The 12590-nt window shown below is 37.9% G+C and overlaps 1 protein-coding gene across 6 annotated transcripts in view; it reads left to right on the forward strand.

Annotated features, from left to right (window-relative positions):
- Window positions 1-12590, forward strand: part of LOC126236284 (diacylglycerol kinase epsilon) — a 200266-nt gene that overhangs the window by 1368 nt on the left and 186308 nt on the right. For 3 of the 6 annotated variants that reach the window (XM_049945468.1, XM_049945469.1, XM_049945470.1), the window contains exon 2: window positions 5731-5846. The gene's annotated coding sequence lies outside the window, so the exon portion shown is untranslated. The remainder of the gene's footprint in view (window positions 1-5730; window positions 5847-12590) is intronic. The other 3 variants (XM_049945465.1, XM_049945466.1, XM_049945467.1) reach the window with 1 other exon arrangement.

Genomic DNA, 12590 nt, shown 5'->3' on the forward strand with positions numbered 1-12590 from the left:
CTTATGACATATGTTGTTTTCTTCCACATTCCTACCAAGATAGTGAAATTTGGTTACTCCCTCAATTTGCTCATTGCCTATTCTTTATGTCAGTTTTAACCCCACCTCTATTCTACGTTTTAGCTATGATTTGAGTCTGTCAATATTGCAGTGTCATTGGCAAATTTGATACTGTGAATATGCATAGGCCTAATATTAATTTTGGTTCTAGTTGTCTAATCTTCCAGCTATTACTGCCTCTTTGATGAATATTTTAAATAAGTAATGTTACATAGGGCACCACTGTCTCACCACCTTTCTGATTTTTGTGTTATTTCCTACCATTAATATCCAGTTCCGTACTTTGACTTTCTAATGTTGTTCTACACATATTACCGTAATTGGCAGAGTAGCTTCTACAGTAGGTATTCGTAAAAGGTGTAATCCATTTCTCTCATAAAATGCCCCGCTCCCATAAACTTATGTTAAATACAGCAACAAGCAACTAGGCTATAATCCCTGTGCCGGTAATTTGTACTCCAACTAATAGTACCAATTGTCGATAAGACAACAATCTTTGCCATTTTAAACTAATAAATGCAGCTGCTGTCACACAGATTTTGTGTAGAAGTTTTAACGCCTGTACAGAATATTATTGATAATGACAAAAGAATGTCCTTTTCATCCTAATTAAATGTGATTTTAAGCAAGCACATATCTAGGATTCAGTATTGGGAGATTCACAATTTATCACTCCCCCCCCCCCTCCTGCCCCCATGCTCATCGCCCTCTCCAACCCATATAACGTGCCTTCCCCACCTCACTTAATGTGGCATAGTTGACCAAGTGTTAAATGTTGTTGTGGTCTTCAGTCCAAAGACAGGTTTGATGCAGCTCTCCTATGTAAGCCTTCTCATCATGTAATAACTATTATATCCTCCTGAATCTGCTTACTGTATTCATCTATTGGTCTCCCTCTTTTTACCACCCACGTTTGCCTCTAGTACTACATTTGTAATCCCTTGATTCTCAGAATGTGTCCTATCAAGCAGTGCCTTCTTCTACTCATGTTGTGGGACAAATTTCATTTCTCCCCAGTTCTCTTCAGTACCTCCTCATTAGTTACATGATCTACGCATCTGATCTTCAGCATTCTTCTATAGCACCATATTTCAGAAGCTTCTATTCTCTTCTTCTCTAATCTGTTTATTGTCCATGTTTCATTTCAATATATGGCTACACTCCATAAAGATAGCTTCGGATAAAACTTTGACACTTAAATCTATATTCAGTGTTAACAAATTTCTCTTCTTCAGAAATGCTTTTCTTGCCATTGTAGTCTACATTTTGTATCCTGTCTACTTCAGCCATCATGTTATTTTGTTGCCCAAATAGCAGAACTGGTGTAATAATTTAAGTGTTTTATTTCATATCTAATTCCCTCAGCATCTCCTAATTTAAATCAACTACACTCCATTATCCTTGTTTTGCTTTTGTTAATGTCAGTTTTACATTCTCCATTCAATGCACTGTCTATTATGTTCAGCTGTTCTTCCAAGTCCTTTGCTGTCTCTGACAGAGTTACAATGTTGTCTGCAAATCTCAGAGTTTTTATTTCTTCTCCTTGAACATTACACCCTACTGCAATCTCCCCCCCTCCCCCCCCCCCCCCCATTACTGCTTGCTCAGTGTACAGATTGAATACCATCTGCAATAGGTTACAACCCTGTCTCACTCCCTTCACAATCACTACTTCCTTTTTGTGCCCCTTAACTGTTATAACTGCCATTTGGTTTCTGTGCAAGTTTTAAATAGCCTTTTGCTCCCTGTATTTTGCTCCTGCTGTCTCCAGAATTTCAAAGAGTGTATTCCAGTCAGCATTGTCAAAAGCTTTCTCTAACTCTAAAAATTTTACAAACATAGGTTTGCCTTAACCTATCTTCTAGGAGAAATTGTACGGGACATTGTTGCCTTGTGTGCTACATTTGTCCAGAATCCAAATAGATATTCACTGAGGTCAGCTTCTATCAGTTTGCCATTGTTATGTAAAGAATTCTTTTTAGTATTCTGCTGCCATGTCTTTTTAAACTGATAGTTTGGTTATGGTCACCCTTTCAGCACCTGCTTTCTTTTGAATTGGCATTATTACATTCTTTTTGAAGTCTAAGGGTGTTTTGCCTGTCTCATACATACCAAATGGAAGAGTTTTGTAATGGTTGGCTCTCCCTGGCTATCAATAGTTCTGATGCAATATCATCTACTTACAGGGCCTTGTTTCATCTTAGAGTTTTCAGTGCTCTGTCAAATTCTTCTCGCACATCATATCTTCCATCTCATATTCATCCACGTCCTCTTCTGCTTTTATAATATTGTCGTCAAGTGCATCTCCCTTGTATAGACCCTCATTACACTCCTTCCACCTTTCAGCTTTTACTTCTTTGCTTAGGACATATTTATACAGCTGCTTCTCTCCTCTCCAAAGCCCTCTTTTAATTTATGTATCTGCAGTGTCTGAATTTCACCTGGTGATATATCCTTATATAGCCTACATTTTTCCTTTAGCCATTTCTGCCTAGCCACTTTGCCGGTTCCTGTCAATGTCCTTTTTTGATATTTTTATTCCATTTCACCTGTTTAATTTACTGCATTTTTATGTTTTCTCTTTCATAAATTAAACTCAGTATCTCCTGTGCATTCCTAGAATTTCTACTAGGTATTGTTTTTTTTTTACCTATTTGATCCTTGGGTGCCTTCAGTACTTCTTTTCTCAAATCTAACCATTTGTCTTCTCCTGCATTCTGTTCTTCTGTTCTAGTAAACTGTTGCCTAATGCTCCCCCTGAAACCTGGCAACCTGTGGTTCTTTCAACATATCCAAGTCCCATTTCCTTAATTCTCTACCTTTTTGCAATTTCTACTGTTTTAATTTACAGTTCATAAACAATAAACTGTGCTCAGAATCCACAACTGTCCCTAGAAATTTCTTACAATTTAAAATCTGGTTCCGAAATCTCCATCTTACATTATATACTCAATCTGAAATCTTCTGGTGTCTCATGGTCTGTTACACATGTACAACCTTCTTTCATGATTCTTAAACCAAGTGTTAGTGTTGATTAAATTATGCACTGTGCAAAATTGTGCCCGGCAATTTCCTCTTTCATTTCTTTTCCCCAGTCCATATTTGCCCACTGTGTTTCCTTCTCCTCCTTTTCTTCTCCTTGAATTTCAGTTCCCCATCACTGTTAAATTTTTGTCTCCTTTAACGCTAATATGTTTTATCTCATCATACATTTCTTCGATCTCTTCATCACCTGTGGAGCTAGCTGGTGTATAAACTTGTATTACGGTGGATGATGTGGGCTTCGTGTCTATGTTGGCTACAATAATGCTTTCACTATCCAGTTCATAGCAGCTTACCTGCATTCCTATTTTCTTATTCATTAGTAGACCTACTTCGGCAGTACCCTTATTTGATTTTTATTTATGATCCTGCATTCACTTGCCCCCAAGTCCTGTTCCTCCTGCCACTGAACTTCATTAATTCGCATTATATGCAACTTAAACATATCCATTTCCCCTTTTAAATTTTCTCACCTACCTGCCTGATTAAGGGATCTGACATTCCACACTCTGATCTATAGAATGCCAGTTTTCTTTCTCCTGATTATGACATCCACGTGAGTAAACCCCACCTAGAGACCTGAATGAGGGCCTGTTTTAGCTCTGGAATATTTTACCCAAGACAGTGCCATCATCATCATTTAACCATACAGTAGATTTGCGTGCCATCGCAAAAAATTACTGCTGTAGTTTCCTGTTGCTTTCAGGCATTCACTATACCTGCACAGCAAGGCTGTTTTGGTTGATGTTACAAGTCCAAATCAGTCAATTATCTAGACTGCTGCCCTCTTCAGGAGCTACACATTTGTCTGGCCTCTCAACAGATACCGCTGAGTTGTGATTGAACCTATGGTAAGGCTGTCTGTAATGTTGAGGCATGCAAACCGCCCCTCCAACTGCAAGGTCCATGGTCCATGAGGAGAGAGTTTAACAATACTAAAAACAATTATACCATCTTTTAATGTAATAGCAACTTGTTTTCATCAGCCCTTTGTATGTTGCTTTAACATAATTTTCAAGAAATTGTAGTTCAGAGATTTACATAAATTTAAAACCATTCATCTGAAAACTTGAGAAGTTCATGTGCCATGCAACTGATTGAGGACTATAAGAGCAACAACAGCACTTTGACTTCATAATTTACGTGATATGAATATAAGTATCTTTTCACCATTAGCAGTATTTTACCTAGTACTACTATTGTGAACACAGATCTGTACGCTACGGCTATGTGAGTGCAGAAATGGGAAGGAAGATGACCCTGTCCATCATTTTCACCTGTCTTTGGGAAAGTGGGTTTATCTGTTACTTTTTCTTAGTTGCAAGGTCTTTCTCTTTGTATCTTGCCTTAATTAAACATGGTGTGGCTTATCAGCTCTACCTGTGTTCACATGTACTGTGTAGATTTGTTATTGGCTGCAGGTACAATCAGCCTGTAAATTGGCACCTTTGTTAGGTGGCTGGTTCTTTGAAAGAGGGGGGAGGAGGGTGTTAGAAAATCATGTTCACTGACAATCATAACCACTGTTCCACCCCCTTTTGCATTCCGACCTTCCCAGTTTGAGGCCACATTTTGCATCATTGCAAGCCTCAGCTAAGTACTTAGAACAGTAGACTGAGATTAAATTTTCTCTCTTGCTGCGGTGTAGGCTAAATTTAAAGCTATATTATTGTGGTATTAGTAATACTAATAGTAATAATAAAGAATTGTATGAAAATTATTTTGTAATTTATATGTAGCATTTGATAAATCTTAATGAACAGATACACGTAAGTTGACTCACTTCCAGTGTGCTGTATGCCAATAAACAGCAACTTACTGTTAGTGAATAAAATTACAAAACTGTCAAAGTTGCACAAAAAATTTGTTTTTATTTAAATGGTGGTCAGTTTTCGGCTTTTGTCCATTATCAAGCCATCCGTGTAAGCCGTACTATAACACCATAATGTGTTTACACTGACCACATTATGTTATGAGTTGTTAAGTGCAAGATACTATTTGCATATGAAAGTACAGTGCTATGTGCACATGCATGCTTTTAGATATTTAATGGTTATGGGTGTTTGCAGTGAAAATTACCAATTGTGCAAACAAACAACTTTGGATCCTTCCACCCATTTATGAGCAGTATGTCTTGTTTATTTCGAGGCTCATTTGCCTGTCTCTACACCAAGTGTGAGTTTTCCGCAGTGTAGCTGCTAATGCATACACATCAACATAATCTCTGATAACATAGAATGTCCATGAATTTTTTATGTTTGCATGACATAACTCGGCCATCTAATTAAAGTACCTATAGGTGACACCCCATTACTATGACAAAGGAAGTTAACTTACAAATCTGATGTGGCATGAAATCCTTGATTATGATAGTTTTATACAAAAACGGAACATTGCCAATGTTTCTGAAAACTATATACATAGAGATAACTATTATTCCAATTTTTGCTATTTTGAGACTGAAATTATTCTGCCATTTTTAATGGAGTGGATACAGCCAACTTCTTTTCAGATACATTGATATATTAATATATAGACTTAAGATGTGTTCATTCTTATGTGAGCTATTTTATTAGTAATTTGACGATATGTTTTTCCTGTCATGGGACACTTTTGTGTTACTTACAGGTGTTTATTGCGATTCTGGGAATGGAGCTACAAAAAATATATTGTGGATTTGTAATTGGAAGAGGCCATATTTTCAAGAAGCAGGTTGAGAGTGAGAAGCAAGGATAAAAGGCATGGTATCAGTAGAAATAAATACCTAGGAAATTTTAGAAATGTATAGAATAATTTGTTACTTTTGTCATTTGTTTTATTGAAATTCCACAGTGGGGCTGCTGTATTAACTTTTACATGATATCATTATAGCTGCCCAAGCCTTATTTTTATTTAATTGAGAATTAAATCAGCTCAGATTTGTGTTAATTTAGCAGGACGTCTAATTTTCAATATCCATAGTATATATTGAATGCTTCTTAACCTGGCACTATTTTGTTTCATTCATTCGTGGATAATGGTTCCAATTATTACTGTCTGATCATGAGTACATTTGCATCGTTCTTTATTTAACTACTGTAAATGTGAATAACAAACAATCGAAAACCCAGGATGGAATGTAACAATATCATAGAAGGAAAGTTGCTACTCACTATATTGCGGAGATGCTGAGTCGCGATAGGCACAATAAAAAGATACAAATAGTTATAGCTTTCGGCCATTAAGGCCTTTGTCAGCAGTAGACACACACACACACACACACACACACACACACACACACGTCTGCTGTCTCAGAGAGCTGAAACTACAACTTGTTTACATTACAGATTGAGATCCATTATTTTTAACACTTTATCATAAGCAACCAGCTTATTCAAATGAATGTAGTGTGGCTTGAGTTAGAGGCCAGAAAGTGGAGCACATTATGTTATTTACTGACTATTGTTCCTTGTTGATACAACCGACAATTTTTTTACACATTATTTTGGAATAAAGGAAACGACTCACCAAAAGTCAGAAGCCCTACATCAACGATAGGTACAAATAAAAGGTACAGAGCTTGGCTAGCTTTTGGAACACACTTCCTTTTTCAAGCTTCTAATAAAAAAAAAAACACACACACTCACAATCACACACCTGTCTCCCTACAATGTGCACAGTCAACTGCCAGCTCTTTCCTGGTCCACACTGAGTGTACTGGTGTGAGATGGGGGTGTGGGGTGTGATTGGATGAGGGATGGAGAGAGACTGGTGGCAGGGAGAGGTTGCGGGGAAGCATCTAGTGGGTAATGGGAGAATGCGAAGCCATCTGTGGGCTAGCTAGCACTGCAGGTACAGAGGACAGATGGCAGATGGCTGGGCATGTGATTTCATAGAGTAGGGCATGAGATAGCAGCACACATCAAGCTGATGGGGCACAGTGAGATACCTTAGGTTTAGGCCAGGACAGTTATGGGAGCAAAGGATGTGCAGCAAGGATAGCTCTAATCTATGCATCTCAGAAAAGCTGGGGGGGGGGGGGGGGGCAGGGGCATCCAGAAAGCATGGGTTGCAAAGCAGGCATGAAATCTTGCTTGTTGTGCACTTGGGTGGTCCATCTTGTTTCTGGCAACAGCTTGACGGTGGCCATTCATTTTTATTGATAGCTGGTTGGCTGTCATGCCTACGTAAAACACTATGCAGTGGTTGTAGGAGAGCTGGTATATAACGTTGCTGCTTTCACATGTAGCCAAGCGTCTGATTTCTTTCATTCCTAATTCATTACACCTGTCAACGCTATTGAATTCTCCCTAGCACCACCTGAGACCTTGACTCGCCACTTCCAATGCCAACGTCTTTTCCCCAGTGCATTCCCCCCCCCCCCCCCCCAGCCCTCCAAAATGGTCTCCCTACTCTATTTATCTGCAACAGTTCAGAAAAGTTTCTGTAATCCTAGCCAAAACCCTGTCCCATGTCCTATTTCATAAATTCTCCTTAAGCCTGGAATCCCCCCTCCCCATCCCCCTCCCCTTGGTCTAACCATAAGAATCCCTATTTCTGGATCCCACCCCTTCCTCCACAATGACCTTCATCTCTTCAGATTCCACCAGTCCCATTCCCTCACAAACCTGGTCATGTAAAAACCCCTCTCCATGGCACAAGCATTGCTGAACCACCTCCACTCCCTCCAGAAAATACTGTTACCCCAACACCTTTAAGAACATTCCAAACACCACCTCCACAAGTTATCCAGCCTGCTGATATCTTACTCCAACCTTGGAGTACTACTACCCAAACCCCACCCTATCCACAGTGTTCCTCCTCATCAACCCCTCATAGCACCCAGACACTACCCAGCAGATCTTTTCGACCTGTCACATCCTCCAAAACAACCTATCAACACTCCATGAAATCCAGAGCCTAAAACATCCCAGAGCATTGTTATTAGCCTCTCCACCAAAATCCTCAGCCTCACAGAAGTTTCTGTCCTATCCAAAGGCCTCACATTCAGCTGTACTCCCAGGTTTAACCATTTTAGACTTGTGAAAGACCTACTCTCCATCTCCCACTTCCTACAGTGGAAAAACTTCTTTGCCACCGACATCTCCAACCAAAGTCAATACAATCCAAACATGAATGATAGAGCATTATTATATGGAACAAGTAATTTTTCATTAACGTATCAAATTAATTTGTATATATGGTTGCATTCTGAACATTTCTAAGTGTGTGTGTGTGTGTGTGTGTGTGTGTGACATTTTATATCACTGGGTAAGTGATCAGAAATTTTTGTTACAGCATTGTGCACCATTTTGGGTGCTGATGAACGTTAATGTAGAGTAAAAAATTCCACCTTTCCTTCTGATATTGCAATTATGTACATCGTTGTTCCTTTTGAACTGTAATGGATTATTTACAACAAACTTCATGAGGGAATAAATAAACTGTGAAGCAGTCATGAGAAAGCCCAACTACTTAAACATATGTCAACAAGTTGAACGGGATGCCACATATTATTCTTACAGCATGTTTTTCAGCAACGAAAACTTTCATTCTTTCTTTCTTTATTAAAGATGAGTTACTCCAGAATGTTGTCCCATAGGACATTATTGAATGCAAATATGCAAAGTATGCCACCTTACTGATTAAGTTGTGTTTGGAGTTCCAAAATGTGCTTTTTCCACTTCAAATTCTCACCAATATGGACACCCAAGAATTTTGAAATTTCCACTCTATTTTTTTCTTAACATGTGGTACACTTATCATTAATGTAATATCCCTAGATGTGCAGAACTGAATGTATTGTACCTTTTAAAAATCAAAGGTGCAACAATTCATAGGAAAACAGTGAGTGATATTTTCAAGAACTTTTTTAACCATTTCTTTTGTTTCTGTATGTATGCTTGGACTGATTACAATACTAGTGTCATCTGCCAAAAGAACTAATTCTGCTTGTTGTATATTATACTGAGGATCTTTAAAATATATGAGGAACAGTAGTGGATCTAATATTGAGCCTTGGGAAACCCCGTAAGTGATTTCTTCCGTGTGAGAATTATGACCCCCGACTAAATTAGTTGCAATATTTTGAACATGGCTGCCTTACAGCAATCTTTACAGAACAGCAAGAATAAAAGACAGCCAAGCAGTTTATCTGATTGGTAGATTATCACCTGCCAATCAGCTAAATGAGTTAAATGTCATCAGATCGATTGCAGTCAATAACGAGTATGATCAGGGCATGGTAGATCACATCTTCAGAAAGAAAACCTCTCAAAAATGTTCGATATTATGCAGTGACCTTTTCTGACACAATAAGAAATTCTTATGCATCCCCTTTTTAGGAAATGTTTCTTATACGGTGAAGGTCTTCTAATGAATAAATTTAACTGTAATGTCTCTTTCTCTATAGACAAAAGTTTGGAGGGAAGACTTTTGCATAGTGTGGGAAATACAGGTGACTCGATTTCCAATTCAGGTGTCTACAAATTAACCTGCAATAACTGCATATGCTATTACACTGGTCAGACTGCAGAGCTGTGAGGACAAGATACAAAGAGCATCTGTTACACAGTTATTCTTTACAGAGAAATCAAACAGCACATGATGGACCTTTGGGAAAAATTACAGATCTATAAACATCTTGGGTGCAAAGATAGAAATTTACTAAATGACTAACTGCAGCTTGCCTGTAGACAATTTTTTGATGGTTTCAAACCCACACTCTTCGCAAAAAAATCTTCATACAACTGCCGGAAGACTTTGTGAGTGGTTCATTTCCTCAAAATTCTATTATACAATTTTTGTGCATGCAGTTTCGTTGACAGTTTATATTGTACTAGGATATTGATGCTACCCACTTTAGTTACATTTGCCACTATTCAGAGACCTACGAATTTTGCTCTTAATTGTCATTATGTTTAATAGCATGCTTATGCACTGGCAATTGTAGTTTCGATGTGATGATATACTTGTGAAGTGACACTAATTTTATTGTTGACATTATGCTAGTAAAAAGTACTTATACACAGATATCACTAGTTCCATATGATAATGTACTGACAGTCCTATAAGGTTCTTAACTTATGCCATTATATTTTATGTATTTGTCTTTTTCATCATCTTTTTCTATATTCGTTGATATGCATGGTGTATCTCTGTTAGTAATTTCAATGTGGTTATGCTTATTGGCTGTTTAGACCACCAAGTGTACAGTTGTTTTCCAGGTATCCATGATCTCCATTCTCCCTCAGTTGGCATGTAACTACTAACCTGGTCTGTTGTTTTAAGCGATTGGTTTTACTGATGTGGCAAGCTCTTGATTCTAGGGGTCTTAATTTTTGCATATGGATGTACAGACCGTTGCCGATACGTGTAATGTGAAGACAGCTTTTACTGACTGAAAGCTAGTGTGGAAGTCCACTTGACATATGTTGATGTATACCGTGTTGTTTGTGATATTCATACACTTGTAGAGAGTAGCTTCTACTAGACATGTAACATTGGTCCATGGCGTTTCCATTATAAGTTATCGCATTGTATGCAGGTTTGTGCTTCTAAAGAAGATGGGTTTAAATCTGTTGAAACCGTGCTCAAGGTTATTTGAAAACCACCATTAATTGCAACTGGTTGGCAGTCATTAATTCTTTGTATAACTTTCTGCATTCTTTTGGTTAGTTATGACATCATCCATTGGTTGGCTATTCCATCAATCCCATCAAACTTCAGTTTATCTAGGATGATATTGTGATCCACACAGTCAAATGCCTTAGATAGGTTGCAGAAAATGCCAATCAGTGCTATTCTATTATTTAATGCTTGTGAAATTTGGCTTAATGCATGTGAAATCTGGTTAGTGAACATGCAAATGGCATTTTCAGTAGAGCAACCCTTCTGAAACCCAAACTGTGATTTGCTGAGGATATAGTTGTGCGGGTGAGATACTATTGTACAATACGCCACCTTTTCAAAAATTAAAAAAAAAAATTGTGTCAGCAGTGAAACAGGTCGGTAGTTATTGACATCTTTCTTACCACTTTCTTAAAGAGGAATTTAACAATGGCATATTTCTGTCTTTCTGGAAAAATGCTTTGAGTCAGTGATGAATTTCAGATAAGACCAGGCTTATTATGTGGGAATTAATCTTTAGTACGCTATAAGAAAAAAGCATCAAAACCAAGTATGCTTTGATTTTGAAAGAATATATAATTTTCTTAATTTCTGAAGGAGAAGTTGGTGATACAGTCATACAACTCAATTTTATGAGAGTTACTTTTTCAACAAACTGGTCTGATTTTTCTCTTAAACTGTTTGTCTCTACACTTTCTACTATATTTATGAAATGATTATTAATTACGTTTGCTACTTGTGACTCATCATTTATTGCCTTTGCATTTAGTTCAGTAGTGATATTATCCTGTTTCATGGCTGTTTGTCGTCTTTCATTTCAGTACGTTCCATACATCATTCAGTTTGTTGTCAGAATTACTGATTTCTGACATGTGTACATGTTTCCAGCATGAGATTTTCACTCTGCAGCAGAGTGTGAGCTGATATGAAAATTCCTGTCAGAATAAAACTGTGTGCCGGATCGAGACTCGAACTCAGGACCTTTGCCTTTCGTGGGCAAGTGCTCTACCAACTGAGCTACCCAAGCATGACTTGCGCTCCGTCCTCACAGCTTTACTTCCGCCAGTACCTGTAAAGCTGTGAGGACGGGGCGTGAGTTGTGCTTGGGTAGCCCAGTTGGTAAAGCACTTGCTCGCGAAAGGCAAAGGTCCTGAGTTCGAGTCTCACTCCGGCACACAGTTTTAATCTGCCAGGAAGTTTCATATGTACATGTTCCTTGCTTTTTAATAAGCTTTTTTTTATAGTAATTTGGAGTAGTTTTTTGTAGTGTGCAACTGTTGCAGGATCCCTACATGTTCTCGCCAAAAGATACATTTCCTTTTATTTTCCTTTCACAAGATACTTTAATCCTTCTGGTGGTCCATGGTTTTTTTACATGGCTGTTTAATGTCCTTTCTGATTAGCTTATGCAGAAAGCTATTTTCAGATAATGATATGAATTTATTATGAAATAGATTAAACTTTGTGTTAGCATTTGTTTCATTATAAATTTCATCCCAGGTCATCTCTTGTAAACTATTCTTAAAAACATGTGTTCTGAAGTCAGTAATTATCTGGTTTCCACTGAGAAGTACCTCTACTGCAAGGCATTATGTTATTTATCCTAACTGACTGTGCATCATGATCAGAGAGAGCATACTGGGTAAACAGTTATTTTCCTTCTTTGAGCTTCATCGAAGAAAGCATTATCAGTTAGTGTCCTACTGTCTTAATCACCCGTGTTGGAAAGTTAATTACTGAGACCAAATTGTAGGATCCAAATTATGTTTCCATATCATTTTTCCTCTGAGAATCCTTTAGAAAGCCTACATTGAAGTCACCACAGACAGTTAAATGCTTGTTGCTGCAGTTCAGAATTTCCAACCTGGATCTATATACAA

Source organism: Schistocerca nitens, chromosome 2 (assembly GCF_023898315.1).
Source record: "Schistocerca nitens isolate TAMUIC-IGC-003100 chromosome 2, iqSchNite1.1, whole genome shotgun sequence".
Classification (NCBI taxonomy): domain Eukaryota; kingdom Metazoa; phylum Arthropoda; class Insecta; order Orthoptera; family Acrididae; genus Schistocerca; species Schistocerca nitens.